The following is an 8,595-nucleotide window of genomic DNA, read 5'->3' as shown; positions in this document are numbered from 1 at the left end:
ATTAAAGATAAAGTATCGATGAGACTACTTTCAAAACTAGGTATGGGCATTACAAGTTTGCAGTGATGCCATTTGGACTCACCAATTATCCATCAACATTTATATGTTTAATGAACGACATTCTTAGTCCATATTTGGATAAGTTTGTCTTGGTGTTTATAGATGATACCTTGGTTTATTCTAATACCAAGGGGGAACATGAAGAACATTTGGCAATAGTTTTTCAATTGTTGGGAGAGCAGAATATTTATGCTGAAATCAACAAGTGTGACTTCTTCGAGTCACATGTTCAATACTTGGGAGACATTATTTCCAAGGAGTGGTAATGGATCCAGAGAAGATTGAAGCCACCATGGGGTGGCCCACACCTAAGCATGTGGAAAAAGTTATATCCTTCATGAGAATTGTTGATTATTACTAGAGATTCATTTGGAATTTCTCAAAGATTGGAAACCCAATCAGGACATTACAACTAAAGGAATTAAATTTCAATGGATAGTAGAATGTGCAACTAGTTTTGAGCAATTAAATCATTTCCTCACACATGCACCAATATCAATAACATAAAACTAGGAGAAAGACTTTTTGGTTTACACTAATGTCTGCAAAGGAGGTCTTGATGGATTACTAATGCAAGAAGGACATGTGGTCTATTATGAATCAAGAAAACTAAATCAGCATGAAAGAAATTATGTCACTCATGAATTGGGGCTATCAACAGTAGCGCATGCCTTGAAATGTGGAGGGATTACTTACTAGGAAGGAAATTGTTTTAATCTTAGATCATGGAGGGTTTCAATATTTATTTGACCAACTCAAGTTGAACAGAGGATAGGAAAGGTGGCTATACTTGATCATTGAATTTGATTTAAAAATCAAGTATATCAAGGGTAAGGGAAACAAGTTGGTTGATGCACTTAGAAGAAGGCTACAAGTAGCTCATGTAGCATCCATCCGAACCTGTGAGGTTGACATTAAATAAAATATTAAAGAGGAAATTCATGAAGATGAGAATACCAACAAATAAAATAATGTTTATATCAAGATTGAGAAGGAACAATGAGTAAGATTTAATCTCTCATAGAGGATGGGTTATTGAAGTTCAAAGGTAGGTGGTATATACCCTGCATGTGAGGCTTGAATAGGCTAATCTTTGATGCGTTTCAGAAAATGCAACACCCTCCTCCGACTTATACCCAAGTAACCGACAAACCAAGGTAAACATGTGATGAGAAGTTACCATGATATGGTTCGACCTCCTAAGTCACCTTAAGGAAGTGGAACTGATGAAACACACCATACAGACCTTCCACATTAGCAACAAGATTCCCAGGAACCATCCCCACCTCTTAGGTAACCAGCCTCTAGGTCCCACTAAGGTTTTAAACCACTAAACTCCCAAACGATCCCTTGATATAGGCATGCATGCCTCCAGAGAGCTTTGAACACTCCCACAACATGGTATGCCAGTGTCCAAGGACTTTTTTGCCCAGTATTGTGCTTGCGTCCCCGATATTTTAGCCACTTTTTCAGGCCCAGAGCGCAAGTCACTGCCCAGAACTCAATGACACTTTTGGAATCCATAAATTACATTATGACAAGACTTACAAATCAAAAACTAACTCCAAGACTAGGCCTGACCATCCCCAACTGAGATTGACATTCTGTCAAACATTTTTCATCAATGCAATCTATAGGAAATGAAAACAAGACATAGAATAAATGATAGATAAATCATATGAGACTTGACAAGAAGGATCACCACCCTCTTCCCTTAACTGTTTTGACATCAATTCTTTCTTGCATCCATTATCCTTTCATTTACAAGTAAATACATGGAATAACCATGACAATAACCAGTGATATAACCAGTCATATAACCATGCTTATAACCAACATTAAACCATGAAAATAACAATGATAGAATAGCCATTAAAGCCACATATTAGCAAGTACAAAAGCAAGATAACTTAGATTTTATTAAACATAGGCAAAACCAACCAGGTTCGAGACTTCCATGTACCACCCGACTGTAAAGATGGCTGAACCAAATCTTTCTTTCACCCAGTCACCACCGTGCCATATTCCAAGCATGAATGTGGGATCTCATGGATAAAACAATCCAAAAATAATCAAGGGAATCCAGAGGTTAAACCACCTCCACCCTCACTAAACCGTAATCTCACAAAAACTGAAACCAAGATCACAAAACCAAACCGAGCTAGGAATGCCTCCAGAATCATCACTATCCTTGAGGAATTTTCCATCTCCTTCTCTCTCAGGCTTTATCACAATCCACATCGGATCACCAGGCCCTAAACTGAGACACCAATATCTCAGGATTTACTGCAATCCACATCGAAGCACTAGGCCCTAAACTGAGACTCCACCCTTAGGATTTACCATGTATCCTGCCAAAACCGATCAAGGGATTCCTAGGCCTTTGGGAATTTTCCCAAGACCACCTCCGCCTCCGATTCCGAAACCATCTAGCGATTCCAAAACTCAAAACCGAGAAAAAAATCCCATCACACCATGGATATCCAGAAAAAGTCAAGGCTAGGTTGAAAACTACTGTCATGCCCAGAAAAACCATGCCATCAACAATAAGAGAATCATATACCAACATGCAAAGCCATGCATGTCAAAAATAGATAGGAAATCACACATCAAATATGTATTCTACAAGTATTCCTGTTGAAGCTTCCTGATCCTGCTCCTCCTTGCATGATCTTTCCTTTCCTTGTCCTTCCTTTTCTTTCTTTCCCTTTCCTTGCTCCAAAGCTGAGAATAAACTTAACACTCACCAAGCCCCTGAACTAATCCTTAGAAGACTTTTTATCAATGAGGTCTCTATTTTCTTCAATTTCCTCCTCAAATGCAACCTGTGACCTTTCGCCTTCCTTTTCTCCTATTTTCCTTTATTTTCATAAATAAATGTGCCAAAAGTACCTCTTTTCCTTTTTTAATGCCTTTGCCATTTCCTTTGCCAAATTCCTTGGCCCTAATAAACCAAATGAACACCCACACTAGGATGTCTTGCCTAACATTCATCTTGCAATACATGTCCTTTAACCATGGTCTTATTTTTACTTTATTAACTTTTATTACATGAACTTTTAACCAGGGGATGTTACAGAAAATAACTTATTTAGGTCATCCCGGTTACTAGAAAATAACACCCTCAATGAAAAATATGTACTATTGGCCAAGCATGAAAAAGAATGTTTCTAAGTACATTTCCAAGTGCTGAGAGTGTCAACAAGTGAAAATGGAATGTATACATACAACAATAATTTTACAACCAATCCCAATTTCTAAGTTGAAGTTGGAAACCATTTCTATGGACTTCATGATATGGTTGCAAAGGACCCTTAAACAACATGATGCCATAATGGTAGTGATTGACAAGATGAATAAGGCATCTCATTTTATAGTTTCCAAATCCAATCACTAATTAAGTGACATTGCTCAAACATTCATGAAGGAAGTGTTTTGATTGAATGGAGCACCCAAGAATATGGTTTCACATCGAGACACTAATTTCACCTCAAAGGTTTGGAAGGAATTGTTTGTTGGCCTTGGAATAGAGTTGGAATTTATTACGATGCATCATGCTCAAATAGATGGATATGCTGAAAGAGTAAACATGGTTCTAGAAGACATGCTAAGAATATATGTCATGCATTAATACATGTTGTAGGAAGAGTCTCTACCTTTGGTAGAATTTTCTTACAACAATGGGTACCAAAAAACATTGAAAATGAGTCCATTTAAGGCTCTATATGGAAAGAAATGTAATACACCTATCAACTAGAATAACATAATGAAAAGGGTGCATATTGGACCTGACAGACTAAAGGAAATGGAACAAGAATTAGCCACTATTAGGTGGAAATTAAAAGTAACTCAAGAGAGGAAAAATAACTATGCAGATCAACATATAATGCATATGGAATTTCAAGTGGGGAACATGTTTATCTTGAAATTAGATCACTAAGAATTGGATCTTGTGCCAAGTTGGCACCAAGATTCTATGGACCATTTTAGAGTTTAGAAATATTGGGATCAGTGGCTTACAGACTAGCGTTGCCACCCACGGTGAAAGCACATGAATTTTTCCTTATTTCTTTGCTTAAAAAGTATGTGCATGATGTTAATAATGTTATTGATTGGTATATGATATAGGTAGAATCTAGGTGAGAATTCTAGCCAAAACCACAATGGATTATAGATCGGAGGTAGATCGCACTATGGAATTGAATAATCAAACAGGTAAAAGTGCAATGGAAGCACTTTAGACAAGACGAGGCCACTTGGGAAATGATTGATCATATGAGGGTACATACCCATTTTCATTTATTGTGTAAGTAAATGTAAAAAAAGTTGTTTGTATATAAAGATCACTATAGAATTTTGTTTTTAGGTATATAATGTTGTGGGATTTTTTGTTCAAATATAAAACACTAAGGATGGTGTTCTTCTAAGGGGTTGGGGTCTGTGACAACCCTTTTTTCTACCCCTCTTGTAATTGTCACTATGAACTATAATTCATCTAAATAATGTGGAAATGTAAACATTGACTGGATTGGAGGAGTTGACATAAATTTAGATTTTGAGGAGTTTCTTGGGGAAGTGATTAAATTCAGGATGTTCATTTAATGTGCTACCATCTCCCTGGCTGTTTTTAATGGTCTACAAAATAGGAAGGGAGGTGGAGTATGGGCTTCTTGAGTGAAGGAAAGGCCCCATGCCACCTCTGTCCTCATGGGGCATGTTGGGTGTTAAACATGCAAGAGACATGTAAGGATTCTGAAAGGAACAAGGACAATAAGAAAGAGAATGGGGAGCATTGAGACATTATGTAAAGAGGTGCATCTACATGAATTGTATGTTGTGTGTGCATGGTATGGTGGAATGTGCATACTATAGCGGCAAGATAACTTGTGGAAGGATAACGCCCACGAGTAGTGTTGGCACAAGAGTGGGAGCACACTGGAAAACATGGATGAAGTACACACAAGAAAATAAAAGGTGGATATATTACATGTTATGGAGGTATGCATGGATGAGTAGGTGGAAACACTATGTCATCAGAACTCCTATTTAGTAGAGAAGAGACTCTATGTGTGTTTGAATACCTGCAAGGTTAGGAGGAGGAAATATTGTGTGCTCTTGATCCGTGTAAAATAAGTGTAGACACTATGGACTACGAATCCATGAAGTATTTAATAACTGGAGTCATCATGTGACATGGATTCCTATAAGCAAGCGGGGACACCATGAACTATGGATCCCTTATTGATCTAGTTGATTGGCATTGGTGTGAATTCCCTTGAGCACTTAATTCCTTAGACTTTGAATTTGGCTCAGGGGTGGTCAGTTGCAAGAAATATTAGTGTAGTTGGCCTATTGTTGGGTGGAGAGTTGGAGTCCCTCCCTCAATTTCTAGTCTCTTAAGTTAATCAAATAAGTATATCCACTTCTATATGTATAGCACTATGAATAATGAATGGAGTTGTTATGTGTTATAACAATGATTATATCAACACTATTATGGAGGAATGTGTTATTCCTAGTTGTTTGTATTTAGATGGTTATATGGATGTTCTCATGGTTTAAGGGACATGCTGATCCCTATGGTTATTGATATGTTCCTGAGTCACATAGATATTTACATGGTATTTTATGAATTCTTGATGTGCTCAGTTAAACTATTAATGTGTGTGATTTCCATTGTTTGGCATGGTTATGAATATTTGAAGTATTATGATTGTTGATAGTTCTTATGCTACAAATTATGTGTCATATATGGATATGATAGTATTGTGTGAGATCTATGATGTGGTTTAATATGATGTGACTGCATTTGAGTTCATATATTAGTGTTAGCCATGGATTGGCTTGTTTTCGTGAATATTAGTAGGAATGTTAACAAATTCATTTATCTTATCACGATTATGTTTAATATCTGAAAGGTTGATTTTAGAATGGAAGTTTCATTCATGTTGCAATAATGGTGTTGAGCATTGCTCAACACTAAGAAAGGATTCATAAATTCCTCAAAGCCCTTAAGACTTCTTAGTCTGGTTGTCACAACGTAATAGGATTGTATTCATGAAGAATAAGCCTTGTTAGATTATAAAGGAGTTTGGAAATTTACAAAAGGAAGAGATCTTAATTAAACCATGAGATTCACCACTTATCACCTAGTTAATATGGCACTTAATGGCATTTCTTAGTGTTAATTATCGTCATGTGGGTCGCACCAAGTATTATGTGTAATCTCTATAAAGAATGGAACTATTGACAAGAGGTGTGGGGTGTGACGGGAAATCGTTCCTGTCAGTAAACGAGAATATATATGTCCTAGGGGATGGTGATATGGCTCCATGGGATGGGGAAACCTTGACATCATGATTCAAAAGAATGCACATCCCAAGAGATGGATATATGTTTCCATGGGATGAAAAACCATGATGCCTGGGAATGGCAATATGTCTGTCTAGGGAGATGTAGAAATGTCTATCTTGGGGAACGAAGATGTAGAAATGTCTATCTTGGGGAACGAAGATGTAGAATGTTTCATAATGGGAAAAATACACTTAGATCGAAAAAAATATTATAAAATAGAACCATTGAATTACATAAATGGGCGCAACCCTATGGGGTACCCTGGCATAGACTGAGGTGGTTGATGCCACATAGGTTGCATAAGGATACATGACATGCCACATGAGAATCCAAAATATGCAGATTGGTGGCGTGGCAAGGACATTGAAATGGCATGCCAATAGTGTGACCTATGAAAGGCAAAAATGACCCTTTGGATGGTTAAGAGGCAAGGTATTGAGTGACATGTGCATTGCAAGAGGATTCCACATGGTAGGTTGATGCCACTCTGATGTAAGTATGACATCAACCGGTCACATAAGGGACAAATGACATGGAGTTCGATGACATGGATGCCAAGTGGTTCCAAGGATCATGCCACATAATCCAAGGATAGAAAGAATGACGTCAAAATTGGTATTTAGAGATGGTAATATTCCCATTAGCACCTTTTATTTATTGTTGAGATCATGTGTGATATAACTAAGATATGGGTGTGGACTGAAGGGAGTGCTAGACTATGATTCCTACATTGGTTGATGTGAATAAGTCTATCACACTGTGGATGCTTTAGAGCAAAATTCTCTTAGAGGTTTGGAGAAATGGTGTGGTGGCACTATGGTGTGGTGCCATAATGGGTGTCACACTAGACCATGAGTGATTGCTAGAGCCATGTAGGTACTCATGTTTCCATGTGGAAGTCCTTACTAATGTGGAAATGATTAAGGGCCCAAACTTCAAAAGCGCATAACTTTTAATGCAAGAGTTGGATTAATGGGAAATTTATATCATTGAAAATATCTTGATGAGTTGGATGTGATGGTATTATCCAAAGAAAGTTCCACACACTTTGGGTAGAAGAAATTATGTAATCCCATCTTCATAATGATACCATGGAGGTTGGGTTAGTTAAAATTAATACCTCCCATCAACCTAGGAAATCTAAGGGGGTGGGAGGGAGCATTATAGTCAATCTTGATGACCATTTAGATCCACTTTTGAAATTGATTAGATTTTAGCAAATTTATGGTTTGTACCAATTTTGGGCTTTTCCCCTTTCATTCAAAATTTTTAGTTTTCCTTACACCTTGCTTTCCTACTTGGCCCTTTGTTACTCCATCTTGGGAAGGAATCCACTTGACATCAATGATAATATATTTTGTATCATGCTCCTTAGCTTTGACATCAATAACAACACATTGTTCAACATATTATTTCCATGAGAATGTTTAAGATATTAAGAAACAGTTAATGAATGAATGATTTATTAAACTAGTTATATGGAGATAGATGATGTGAGTGAAAATATATTAAATCATTTTCACCTAAGTGGGTAGAAAATTAAGAATAACAAAAAATTAATGAATTAATGGGCCATTCTCATGTAAATGAGTTAATTAATGGAAATAACTTAGGAAAATTGGTTCCTTAAGCTATTTCCTTAGGTGAAATTGGGTTTTAATGTGTAAAACCCATACTAAGATGACATATTTTGATCCACTTAATTATGAAGTTCCACCCCACCAATTATTTTCTAATGTAGTAGATGATGTGCTTATGGTGTTCCTCATCCTCTTAGAAAAGAGCAATTATGAGGGTCAAATTAGAGGACGTGAGATATAAAATGAAATCCCATCTATAGTCAAGAGAGATGAATAATGGGACCAACATTAAGACCTTTTTCAGGTATCAAAAGAGAATTGTGCTTGGTAGTCCCATACAAATGATGTATCCTTTCTGAGAAGGCACATGAAACCCTTTGTGATCTCAACATAGTTAGCAATGAATTGACATAATAATTATGGTTTACCTTGCAAACTTTAAGATGAGTAATAGCACACGGAGGAGGAAAATTTATGATCGCCTTAACCTTGAGAGGATCAGCGATGATCCAATACTTGGAAACAATAAGCCTATAAATTTCCCCAAAACAATGCAAAAACTGACTTTGTGGGGATTCGAATGAATATTATAATATCGAAA

The sequence above is a fragment of the Pinus tabuliformis genome, chromosome 5_1 (genome assembly GCF_031772625.1).
Source record: "Pinus tabuliformis cultivar Carrire ecotype Pingquan chromosome 5_1, CPIR1, whole genome shotgun sequence".
Taxonomy (NCBI): Eukaryota; Viridiplantae; Streptophyta; class Pinopsida; order Pinales; family Pinaceae; genus Pinus; species Pinus tabuliformis.
The sequence above is the reverse complement of the archived record's forward strand: the minus strand, read 5'-3'. Positions refer to the sequence as shown.